Source organism: Cynara cardunculus, unplaced genomic scaffold (assembly GCF_001531365.2).
Source record: "Cynara cardunculus var. scolymus isolate 2C unplaced genomic scaffold, CcrdV1 Un_Scaffold_1997, whole genome shotgun sequence".
Lineage (NCBI taxonomy): Eukaryota > Viridiplantae > Streptophyta > Magnoliopsida > Asterales > Asteraceae > Cynara > Cynara cardunculus.
Genome location: NW_020200940.1, coordinates 55,491 through 69,423, shown reverse-complemented (window position 1 = coordinate 69,423; position 13,933 = coordinate 55,491). Strand labels below are relative to the sequence as shown.

At 35.5% G+C, this 13,933-nt stretch overlaps 1 pseudogene; it reads left to right on the top strand.

Annotated features, from left to right (window-relative positions):
• LOC112502821 overlaps positions 1 to 13,933 on the top strand; it is a 30,960-nt pseudogene that overhangs the window by 1,460 nt on the left and 15,567 nt on the right.

Below are 13,933 nucleotides of genomic sequence, written 5' to 3'. Positions count from 1 at the left end.
TATTTAAAAACTTATACCTTCATGGTTAAGAAATCATGAATTTTATAATGAAAAACCCAGCGTCTAAATTACCTCTATTGGTTAAAGCTTTCACCACCAAAGAGTTTTATTTTAATAAAACAATCATCACCTTTGTTAGAAAAAATATATAAAGAAGGAAAAAAATAAGATCATACCTTATCTTGATTTTTGGAGAACCTTTTTGAGAAAAAGAAAGTGTTTGGCAGTGAAAGAATTCTTGAGAAGGATTAATACACAAAAGTGATTTGAAGATTATGTGCTAATTAAAGATCTATTGTGTGTTTATAATCTGCAGAACCTGTGATTATTAAGGTGAGTTTTTGATGACTAAAACCTTTATATATATTGTTATATAAACTGCTGGGTCTTTATGTTGGTTTTGAAGAAAATATGGTAAAACTATTTTGATAGTTTAAAGGTGTTATTGTTATATATTTGAGTATTAAAAACTGTTTTGGGAAAGATAAAGAAGGGATTGCTTCTTTAAAACATTTTTGGCAATGATATTCTGTTTCGAGGACTTAAAAGGGACATGATGTTTTTGGAAATCATTGAAAGAATAGATTGTTCTTGAGTTTGAAAGGTTTTAATGATAAAACTGTTGGTTGAAAACTATAGAGAATATTCTTTTGAGACGATTGTGATTTTGATTTGTCTTCATTTGGAATTAATCTATAGATTTTATAGATAAAACTATGAATGAGGATTCGATAAGATGGTTGTGACTGCGGTTCTTCATCTGAACTAGTTCATAGATTTTGAAGAAGAAATAAGGGTGGCAAATTAAGGAGAGGTGTCTTTTGGAATAAGGGTGGCATATTAAGGAAAGGTATCCTTTGGAATAAGGGTGGCATATCAAGGAGAGGTGTATTTTGGAATAAGGGTGGCATATCAAGAAGAAAGGTACCTTTGGATATAAGGGGTGACAATTGTGTGTGAATATTATAGCTCTTACTATTATGTCTTTTAAGACTACAATAGATTTGAGTCCTTGCTTCTTTGTGATTTGAGAACTCAAAGATATTGTTTTTATTAGAAATAATAGTATTGATGTTATTGAGAAGGGGAAAACTTGGCCTATGGCTATTGATATTGGTTAAAAGTGTTTTGGAACAGAATGGTCATTTTTATGAGGAATTAGAGGGGCTCGGGTTGTTCCTTGTAAGGAACCAGAGGGGCTCTGGTTGGTCCTCATTATTGGACCAGAGGATTCTGGTTATTGATTTGGAGAATGAGCAAGTTTTTACTAAATGTAGTAATTGGACCAGAGGCTCTGTATCTATTGATAAGAGTTTCTATGTCAAAATCAAATTTTTAGAAGTTTTTAAGTAAAAGATTTTATATTTAGAATATTTTTATGAAAAACAGACCAGAGAGGCTCTGGTTGGCTTACACGTTGAACATGAAGGCTCTGGTTGATCATGTCTTTTGAACCATAAGCTCTGGTTAGTACAACCAGAGGCTCTGGTCGAGGAACCAGAAGCTCTGGAAGAGAGACCAGAGGGGCTCTGGTCCTGGTTATTGAAATATATTCCGAGTGTGGTTTGGAACTAGAGGCTCGATTGACCAAAACAGTATGATTTTTAGTTTTGCTACATAAGATGAATTATTTCAAATAAATGTTTTGGTGACCTTCACCCTGCATTACATAAAATGGAACCTCACTAGACATTCATGTCTAACCCTCATTTCGTGTTTTCAAAAATATGTGTGCAGGTAAAGATAATAAGGGAAAGAGCATTATGTGAATTACTTCCCTATGTGCTTAGCTGTTTTGGAAGCATAGATGCTTGAATAAAAGAAGCATGTACTTTTGAAATTTTTGAGTGGTGTAATTCACCTTAAAGACTTTTGTATTATGGACCTATGTGGGAGAAGACATGTATTCTATGTATAATATATGTGTTATATGCAATATATGGATTGGGGGTGTTACATACAATTGGTATCAAAGGTATCTGCATCAATTTGTTTAGAGAATTAAACAATTTTTTCGAGGATTTTGCGCCAATTTTAGGGGATTTAACGAACTGTTCATAGTGTTCTTCGACTGTTCTTGGAGTTCTTCGGTCCAGATTACATTTTTTGGCTTGAATCGCATAAATTTTGATCGTTATTTGATATAATTCGTACTACTGAATTTGCAATTACATTCTGAACAACTTTGTTTCACATCAATTTTGATTTTAAACAAGTTTTGAACCATTTTTGATCAATTTTTGAGTTTACGAAATATGTTTGTGTTCTTCAAAAACTCATATTTTTGCAGGTTTTGATACATTTTTTGGTGAAAATTTGTTAAAATTGTGTTTTTGCTTGAATCCTAATCCGTATAACTCTTGATCGGTTTAAGCATAAATCGCTTAAAGCTTGTACGATTTAAGTCTTGTGATTTTTGTGAATTGATTTTGTGCGATTTAGGATAAACTAGGTAAGTCTTGTTCGATTAAGAGGTAAATCGCTTGTTACTTGTACGATTCAGTTACCGATTTAGCTTAATTCGTTTGATAAATCGTTGATGTGTCGTACGATTTGTTGATAATCCGGTTGCTTCTTAAGCGATTTAGTGAGCGATTTAGTCTATGTACTGTGCGATTTATTCATAATCCGGTTGTTACCTGGGCGATATTGTTGTGCGGTTTAGTTTGTGTATTGTGCGATTTAGCTGTTGTGTGCAATTTGAATTGTTGATCGTATTTTGAATTTGACTTTGTGAAAGGATTATTGAACGGACTTTGACTTTCCATTGTGAGCGATTTAGTTGTGAGTGATTTAGTTCATAGTGTGAACGATTTAGTTCATGTATTGAGCGATTTGAATTGTTTGGCTAATTTGAGCGATTTAAATTTGAGTGGACTTGATCGTATTTGACTTGTTTGACTTAGTTGACTTGACTTGTTGACGTTTTCATCCGTATTCATTTTCGCGAATTTGACTAAGTGTTTGAATCGTCCGAATTGAGATTTCTTATTTGTGTGAAATTTGACTAAGTGTTGGAATTCACCGGATTTCTCATCCGGATTTGTTGTTACTTGTACGATTTAACTTTCTTTGTTGTCCGGATATCTAATCCGGATAACTTGTTTTGGTTAGAAATTCAAGACTATCTCTTTTGTCCGGACTTCTAATCCAGATAAACATGACCGGATTTCTAATCCGGATAAGTTTGTGTGATGATTTTTTTCTAAGTCTTGAATGTGTGCAAATCCTTGTGTGCGATTTAATTGATATATTTCTTTTGAATTCTAATCCTTTAATTCAAATTTTGAACTGTAGTTGATCCTATATCATACTTATCTAAGAAAATGAGTTCAAAAGAGACAATGGCTATTGGTACTGACACCAAGCCACCCGTACTGTTTAGAGGGGACTATAACCAATGGAGGGATAGATTCCTCAACTTCATTGAGAGAATGAAAGAAGGTGATCTAATCATGCAATMTTTGATGGAAGGTCCTGCTGTATTTTATAGAAAGACACATGCTGTTCCTGAACAAGGCAGACCTGCACAAAGAGTCATAAAAGAGAAGTTCAAATACAATGCGGAAGAGAAGGAGAGAGCACATGCTGATGTGTTATGCAAGTCCTACATGATGCAAGCACTGACCAACGATATTTACACGAGCATTGATAGCCATAAATCATCTGGTCACAGCATGTGGGTTCAAATTGAAAAGATGATGATGGGTTCCAAAGTCGGAATTCAGTTAAAAATCACTAATTGTATATCTGCTTATGAAGAGTTCAAGGCTAAAGACGTAGAGAGCCTTGACGATGTTTTGATAGGCTTACCAGACTGCTTAATGAGCTGACCAAGAACGGAATCTCTAAAACTGTCATGGAGATAAATGATAAATTCCTTAGCAACTTACAACCAGAGTGGAAACCTTATGCTAACCATATCAGATTTAACAAATCTTTATCTAATATCGACATACATGAGGTTTATGAAACTCTGAAGCAAAACGAGGAAGAAGTTTTGGAGGTCCGAGATTCTAAGAAGAAGAAGGAAAAGGAGGTTGCTGATCCTTTAGCCTTTGTATCTGAAAAGAAAGGGAAAAGCAGATATGGGAAGCAAGTGAAAGAAATCAGCCAATCAAGTGAATTGGCAAGCGAAGGAAGTGACAACACTGATTATGTCTCTGAAATGACTGAAATCAAACACGAAGGAAGTGACAACACTGATTATGTCTCTGAAATGACTGAAATCAAACATGCCATGGCAATGCTAACAAAGACATTCCAAAAGAAGCTTCAGAAACGACCGCACTCAAACAATCGGAGATTTTCTTCCGGCTCAAAATACGAATTTAAAAATAAATTCGGTGAGAAGAAGAAATATGAAGAGAAAATATTTGAGAAGAAATACAAGAAGAAGCCGGAAGAGAAGAAGAAATTTGTCAAAGGCGTAGTTGATGAGCATACAAAGTGTTACAACTGTGGCAAGCTAGGCCATTTCGTTGTAAATTGCAGAAAGTCGGTAACGAGAAATACCGACTATTACAAAAACAAATTTATTCTCTCGAAACAAAGAGATGCAGGTAAAGCACTGTTGGCAGAAGACGATCATTGGTTAAACTTAACTGATGAGGAGGAAGAATCTGAAGTTGTTGCTCACATATGCTTGATGGCTAGATCTGAAAGCTATTCTTCAGATGAAGGAGAAGAACAGAGTGTTGAGATAGAAGAAGAGGTATTGGAAAATTCTTGCAAAAATCAGATGCAAAGGATGATGCTTAAACCCAATCTTTCCAGCAACAATTAAAAACAGAAAAATTGCGTTCAAATAATTTTTAAAAAGAATTACAAACACAAAAAGAGAAATACATCAAATTATTTGATGAAAATGCTGGAAATTTGGATTGGGCAAAATCTTTGTTATCTGAATCTAAAACATTTAAAGAAAAATCCAACATCTTAAAAGTCGAGTTATCTGATTCCAAGGAAGGATATAAATTGTTAGAATTAGTTAATGAAGAACTGATTGTTAAAATAAGTAAGCTTGATTTACAAATAATTCAATTAAATGAAAAACTGAAGTCTAAGGAAGAAATGTTAAATAAGAGAGGGCAAACTGATCAAACAATTTTTCTGAACAAACCCTCTGAAACAAGATTCTTTAACCCTCGGGAAGGGTTGGGGTACGAAAATCCATATTTTTTAGGAAAAGCTTTATATTATACCCGACTCTATATGAATTTGAATATCTTGATTACGGACCCGAGTTTTCAATTAAATTTACAAAATATTCTGATGAGGTAGAACAACAAGAAGATTTTAACCGTCAAAGAAAAAACAAAATGCAGGTTCCATTTGATTATAAAAACTTAAATGATAGCTACAAAAATCAAGACTCTGTACATTCAACCGATTATTTTCACAGCTATTCTAAAGCAGAGCTTGAATCTAAACCCGCTAAACCAAAGTTTTATACTCCAACTTTAATTTTAGAAAATAAGTAGTTCAGTTGGAAAAGATTTTAAATGAAGAACGGCTTCGATTTAATCAACAAAAACAAGAATTTTTAAATAAAATTGAAGATTTACAAAATTCTAAAGTAAAAACGGAACATGTTGATTCTGAGTATTTCTCGTGTAATGAATCTTCAAGTGAAGCTTCTGATTCAGAAGAAATAAATATTTTAAATGAAGAAATTAATTTTTTTCAGATATGTTGGATTCAGAAGTTTGTCTAGACAATGAGATTGATCAGTTCGACTTCTCTAAGAAACTACCCAGTCATGAAGATTTCCTTGTTAAAAATGAAATGACTGAGGACTCTGACTTAGCTTCAGATTTAGAAAAGAAATTTTAATGAAAAACCTGTTTCCGAGAATTGGTATTATAAAAAGATTAAAACTAAAAAGAATTTGAGAAAATAGAAGAAGCTTACTAATAAGAAAATTAAACATAAAGTTCATCATTCATTTAAAGCTGATAATTTTATTTTTCCTGTTTCAGATAACCCGTTGAAGTTTAAGAAGGTTTGGAGGGTAAAAGAAGAAGAAAATTCTTCAACTCGACAAAAGAAGAATAATTTTAATAAGTCTGTATTAAATGATTCGACATTGAATAATTCTGTAAAAAGATATTCAGTAGATGAATTGTTTGATATTAGAAATGGTAATAATAATTGTTCTCCCTGTGGATTGAATGAGTTACTTAAGTCTTTTACTTCTTTTAAGCCTTATCATTTCATGCATTCTGCTTTAACTGCTTTATCTAAGAAATTTCATTTTAAAGAATGTTGGTTTGGTACATACAGTATACCATCAATAAGATCTGAGCTTAAAGGACCCAAACTAAAATGGCTACCAAAACCCAATTGATTCACTTTTCTATGTTAATCGGCATGTGTGGTTCTTAGATTCCGGATGTTCTAAGCACATGACTGGTAGAAAAGATTTATTATCTAACTATGTTGAATGTTTTGGAGGTACGGTAAGATTTGGAAACAATCAATACGCTCCTATCATTGGATACGGTGACGTAATTTCTGGGAATTTAGTGATAAAGAAAGTGTCGTATGTCGAAGGACTTGGACATAATCTCTTTAGCATAGGTCAATTTTGTGATAAAAATTTAGAAGTTTGTTTTAAAGCTAACCAGTGCATCATCCGTACTACTGATGGTAAGGAGCTTCTAGCTGGAATCAGAAGATCAAACCTCTACACAATTGACCTATCCAACACACAAGTAGATACTGACGTCTGCTTCATATCCAAGGCATCCTTGAAGCAGAATCTGCTATGGCATCAGCGTCTTTCTCATTTAAACTTCAAATATTTGAACAAGTTGGTTTGTGACAACTTGGTTAAAGGCATCCCAGACCTAAAGTTTCATAAAGATCATGTATGCAGTACATGTGAGATGAGCAAACTGAAGAAAGCTTCACATAAGCTGAAGACAGGGTTCAACAACGAACGTCCTCTACATTTACTCCATATAGATCTCTGTGGTCCTATGTGAGTCCAAAGCATTAACGGAAAGAAGTATGTGTTGGTCATAGACTACTCGAGATATACCTGAGTTCATTTTCTGAGGTCAAAGGATGAAGTGGCCGAGACAACAATCTCTTTCTTGAAGACAGTTGAAAATAATCTGCAACTACCAGTTCAGAAAATCAGAACTGACAACGGAACTAAATTCAAGAACAATACACTCGGCTCATTCTTTGAATCCATCAGTATCACACATACGTTCTCGGCAACCCGGACACCACAACAGAATGGTGTCRTTGAGCGTAAGAACAGAACATTGGTGGAAGTGGCGCGTACATTACTTACCTGCTCAAAGCTTCCATTATTTCTATGGGCTGAAGAAGTGGCGAGTGCTTGTTTTACCCAGAACAGATCCCTCGTTCACAAAAGGTTTGATAAAACTCCGTATGAAATAATCAACAAAAGAATATCTAATATCAAATTCTTTCGAGTTTTTGGTTGTAGGTGTTTTATTCTAAATGATAAAGAGGACAGTGGGAAGTTCGTTGCAAAGGCTGATGAAGCTGTATTCGTAGGCTACTCCAAGACATCTGCTGCATATAGGGTCTACAACAAGAGGACTAAAATAATCAATGAGAGCATGAACATGTCTTTTGATGAAGTCATTGATGTGGCTTTTGAACAATTCAGTTCAGGACCCGGGCTGATAATTAATAATACGCGGAAAGCTGATAAACCTGAGTCTTCAAATTCTGATAATACTGATTTAGATTCATTGTTTGAGAACTTTTATGAAGAATATTTCAAAAATAAATCTAATCAGTCTAATGATTTGTCCAAGAATATACAGACCGAACAATAGTTATTTGGTCCATCTCCTGATGTTCCAGTAACTGAAACTGAAGAAGAAACGGAAGTAGTTGATGAAGAAATAGAGATGGAAACTCCCGACTGTCCAGTTCAGCGTGAAGAGGGAGAAAATTCTGAAGTGCAAGAGGTATCGGTCGTACAAGATGAAAATACCCTACCTCAGCCAAATATTCAACCTACTCCAGTTCCAAATATTGAACCTTCATCTGAACCTGTTCCGATAAACTCCCCAAATACTTACACTGATCAAAACTCAGATCAAAGTTCCTATGTTCCCCTACCTCATAGCAAGAAGTGAACCAAAAATCACCCAATACATCAAGTTATTGGTGATCCATCAGCACCTATTCGTACACGGTCTGCTACAGCAAATGAGTGTTTATACTTCATGTTTTTGAGTAATATTAAACCAACTAAGGTATTTGAAGCCTTAGCTGATCCGGATTGGATACTCGTGATGCAAGAGGAGCTGAACCAGTTTGAAGCACTGAAGGTCTGGAGATTGGTACCTCGTCCCAACAACAACACGATTATCAGTACAAAATGGGTATTCAAGAACAGAAAGGATGAAGACGGAGTTGTTGTCAGAAATAAGGCCCGACTCGTCGCTAAAGGATACAATCAACAAGAAGGCGTTGACTACGACAAAACCTTTGCCCCGGTAGCAAGGATCGAAGCACTACGGATGTTTCTGGCGTACGCGGCACACAAGAACTTCACAGTATACCAGATGGACGTCAAGACAGCATTTATGTATGGTCTTCTCAAGGAAGAAGCCTATGTTGCTCAACTGGAGGGCTTTGTGGATCAGTCAAAGCTGGATCATGTTTACATCCTCGACAGAGCACTTTATGGCCTTAAACAAGCCCCGAGGGCATGGTATGACATCTTATCAGAGTTTCTGGTAAAGTCAGGCTTCTCGAAAAATAATATTGACACAACCCTTTTCATTAAAAGAAAAAGTCGGATATTATATTGATAAAAATTTATGTTGACGACATAATATTTGGACCTACGAACCCAAAATACTATAAAAACTTTTCTGCCTTAATGGTTTCGCATTTTACAATGAACATGATGGGTGAGATGAACTTCTTTATGGGTCTTCAAGTAAAACAATTATCTTCGGGTATTTTTATCTATCAAAAAATATATATTTTTGATATCCTGAAGAAATTTAATTTAAAAACTGTTTATCTATAAAAACACCTATGGCTCATGGAACGAAAATACATGCTGATCCGTCTGGAAAATCTATAGATCAGAAAACATACAGAGGCATGATTGGTTCTTTAATGTATTTGACGTCTTGTAGACCTCATATTATGTTTTCAACACATCTTTGTGCCAGATATCAGACAAATCCAAAGGAGTCCCATTTAAGTGTCGTTAAGCGCATTTTCCGTTATCTAAAAGGGACTGCTAATCTTGGACTCTGGTATCCCAAGGGTACTAGTTTTGAACTGACAGCTTACTCATATGCAGACTATGCAGGCTGTATGTTGGACAGGAAAAGCACTTCGGGACATCTACAATTTCTGGGAGACAAATTAGTCAGCTAGGCATAAAAAAAAACAGAACTGCGTGTCCATATCTATTGCAGAAGCAGAATATATAGCTGCTGTGAGCTACTGTTCTCAAGTTTTATGGATGTAGACACAGCTCAGAGACTACGGGTTTTATTTTAACAAAATTCTCATTCATTGTGATTATAAAAGTGCAATTGCTATTTTTAGTAATCCTGTTCAACACACAAAGACCAAACATATAGATATCCGGTATCATTTTATTAAAGATCATGTAGAAAAATGAACCATTGAACTATATTTTGTAAATACATAATTTCAATTAGCTGACTTATTTACGAAAGCTTTAGATGAAAAACGTTTTAGCTTTCTCGTATCTAAGTTAGGTATGCTTAATTTGAAAATTTGATTTTTTATTAAAAACAGTTCAATTTATTAAATTGTATTTAATTCAAATTCATTTGGTCAAAATATCGGTATTTTTTAATACAAGTCAGTGTTTCATTTTTTTTTTAAATTCTCTAATCGTGGAAATCTATATTTGAGGGGGAGTGTGGATCTTTATATGTATTTTTATCTGATCATATTTTGAGGGGGAGTGATTTTATCTGTATGAACTAACATATTTAAATTTTTTTTACAGGTTTTTAAACATTATCTAATTTTTTTAAAGATTTAGAGTTTAAAAATGTAAGTGTTTGGCCGATTTAGGCTAATCCGGACAACACTTGTCCGATTTATGGCAAATCCGGACAAAGTAGTGTCCGATTTAGACTAATCCGGACAAAATGCTATATGATAAACTCTTATCCGGATAAGGTTAGATATGTTTTGCAAGGAGTTGAGCGGATTACTAAACCGCTTTGTCGTATTGAGCGGATTTCTAAATCGCTTATTTCATTTGTTCATTTCAAGTGTTTAAATCGCTTGTTCGTTGAGCGATTTAACTCCTTCGTTGAACGATTTAATTCCTTCATTGAGCGATTTATTGTTAAATCGATCATCCTTTGAGCGAGTTATTCTTAAATCGATTAATCCTTGTGCGGTTTATTCCTAAATCGATCGACTCTTGAGCGGCTTATTCTTAAATCGGATAACCCTTGACCGGTGTTCTTCTAAATCGCCTGTGCCTTGAGCGATTTATTGTCCGAATTATCACTTGTTTAATTTCACATTATCTAAATCGGACACCTCTTGTCCGATTTATCCTAATCCGGATAAGCCTTGAGCGGTTTAGAATTTGAACGGTTTTTGACTTTGACTATAAATACTCGATTCATTTTTACTTTTCACTTTTTACGTTTACCATTCATCGTTCATAACTGTTCATCATCGTCTCCGGGTGTCATTGTTGTTAAATCGCTCAAGTTCCTCTTACTTTACTCGATCGATTATGTTTCTTCTCATTCTTAAAAGGTTTCTATTCTATATTTATTGAACTTGGACTATGATTGGACTATGACTATATTGAACCTAATACATTTGAATCTGAATCTAACTTTTCGACTGATAAAATCGATTGAATCTTAAAATAATCAAATCCTAAATAATCGATTCTAATCAAAATGGTTTAGTGTTAATAAGTGGTTTTTTAGTTTTGACCGATTTAGTGTTTTAGGATTTCTTTTGGTTTAGATTTTTGTTAGTTTTGTTCGATTTACAGTTTTTCGTGTTTTGACCGAATTTTTTCACCGGAGAAGGTGACCGGAGTTTACTCCGATCAACCTTAATCTGGTTGATACTTGTCCGGTTTAGGTTTTGAGTTAATATTTTTTTTGTTTTCTCTTGTTGACCGGATTTGTAATCCGGTTGATTATTATTTTTTTTTAATTTTTTTCTTTTATAATTTTTTTTAGTTTTAGTTTTATTAATATTTTTTTAGATAAACAAAATTTCTAGGATTTTTTTTCTTAATATTTTTTTGTTAGATATTTTTTTAGTTAATTTTTATTAAGATTTTTTTATAGTTAAATTTTTTTAGTTTTGAATTTTTTTTTTAGTTTAGTTTTTTAAATTTCTTTTCAATTTTTTCTTTGATTTAGAGAAATTAGCATTGCTTCATTAATTCGGGATCTAACTTTCTAGACATTTTTACAGGTAAATGGCGGATCTACAACATCAGTCTGACGAGGAATCCCATATTCCTTTTGTCAGGTCTGATAATCTCAATAACCCTGTCCAACCTTTAAACCAATGTTTACCCAAAGAATCTTTACTTCCACAAAGCCAGTATCTCGAAATCAAACCTAACAACCATTCCTTTAGCTTTGATATGCCTGCTGAATATCAAATAATCCCAAAAATCCTGCGCGGACATCCTATCTCGTATTCCCTTTCTGCCCATACACCTGTACCCATGATATACCTTCAGCAGTTCTGAAATACTCTTATACTAGCTAAAGACGGAGAAACTTTCTACTTTCAAGGAAGCGTAGACGAGTATGTCAGTCGGTTGACATTAAAAAGACTACGAAGAATACTACGCCTTCCCGGACCGGGCTTTACAGGCTTTGAAACGCTTGTAACAGATGATGAACTCTGTCGTGACATCAAAGTGTTAGGATACTCGCATGAGTTGACTAATTCGTCACAATTCAAACGGCGATTCATACCTTCTATCTGGCATCTACTATTCTCAATCCTCAACAGATGCCTGACGTCAAAGACTGTCGGAATCGATACGTGCAGTAATTCGTTCTAGAAAATCTTCCATGAAATCTTGTTTATGCGCAAATACGATTATGCGCTTATAATATGGAATGAATTGGTCGAGCTTGTCAACGCTAAAAGATTTCCGTCTAAATCCAGAAAGTTCGTGCCGTTTCAATGGTTTCTGCAACTCTTTATTAGAGCCATGATGAACTTAAACGAAGACATTCCGGCCAGAGCAAACAATGAAATGGGGCCGTCGTTCGTCATGACTTGCATTCGGCAATATACCGAGGTTGAAGATTTGGACTCGATCATGGAAATCCCACCCGAGCTATTTTCCTTCGCTGATCATAGGGCTCAGTGTGTTGTAGATTATAGATGAGTGATAGATCCTATAGTTTAGCCAGAACCGGTTGAACTTACCCCGGGATCACCTCATGCCCCAGCTAAGAGAGAGGGTATAGTTGTAGGTGAGAGTGTTCAGGCACACGGGTTACCTAAACAGGGCTGTGCGTTGAGGGAAAATGTAATTAAGAGGGGTGATGAGGAGCGGGGAGCCTCTGATCAGCATAGTACTTCAACAGATAGTACTTCCTCGACTTCTTCAAGTTCGGAAGATACAATATCCGATAACCAGAAGACTCAGGGTAATGATAATGATGATGATGATGCTGACAACCCTGCTCAATCGATTCCTTCTCAGAATATTCAACTTGGAGCAGTGGTTGACAACATTGACGATATTTTTCCAGAGTTTGAACCTCCACAGACTTGTCCAAGTCTGCATTCTCTATCATTCGATGTTGATGATTTTGGAGGAAGACTTGATGATTATGATCGCATGCTGGAAGATATGTCAGATATTCCAGTAGAAGGAGGTGATGAGGGAGCTGAAGTTGAAAATGCTGAGAGGTTGAGTGCAAGGGAAGCAGAAAAAGATGGTGAGTGTGTGAGTGGATCACAAAATCAAGATCAAGATCCTATCACAGCGAATACACATAGTCAGGCACCCACATCTGCTATCGACATTCATCCGTTGAATGTTGGTATTGAAGAAGACATAGCTAGCCCAGCTATGCACTTGCACACCCAACCCAACCACTCAACTGGTTCTCAACAACCTGTTGTTTCATTTCATCATGGGGATATAGCACATAGTCTATCTACTTCTCACTTGAAGAATGTAGATATTAAAACAAGTAGGCCGCTGCCCTAGCTTAGGACTTTGTTTTTGTGCACCTCGAGTCTAGAGCTGATACACTTAGGTACACAAGAGTCTCGAGCATCTGTTGCTCCTATTGCGGTTCTTAGTGAACTCGCCGGAACGACCAAAGTGGTGTCAATTGACCTCCAACGAGGATCGGTCGAAAGTCCTACCAGTGCTAGCACTTTGCCAACACTGAACGTAGGCACAACAGTTTACTCAACTGTTGTCTCAACTAGTAATCTAAGTGATCCAGGAGTGAGCTTACCAGACTTCGTGTCAAGGGAATATTTGGACGGTGCCCTAAAGGCTGTTCAAGACAACATGGATGCTCAGATTGCTAGTCTCAAAAGATTGTTGAAGGGGAAGGAGCAAGTAGAAGAAGATCAACCATCTGCACCATCACCACCGCCTGTACCTGAGCCTCCGACGGTACAAGAGCAATCGGTGGATGAACTTATATCCTTATTGTATGCTAAATTGATGTCATCCCAAAACCCTGATGCGGAAGATGCAGATTTGGTTGGGCTCCTGAGCCTCAGAGTTTTTGGCCTTTCAGGATGTGGTTGCTTCTAGCTTTTCTAAAGTTAGTAAGTTAATCACATCAAACACTCAAGTTCTTAAAAGTTCAATTGATGCCTGTTGGTCCCGTAAGGGTCTACAAGAATAGAAACAGTTTGTAGAAGGGGGGGATGAATACAAACACAGTATTTTCAAATT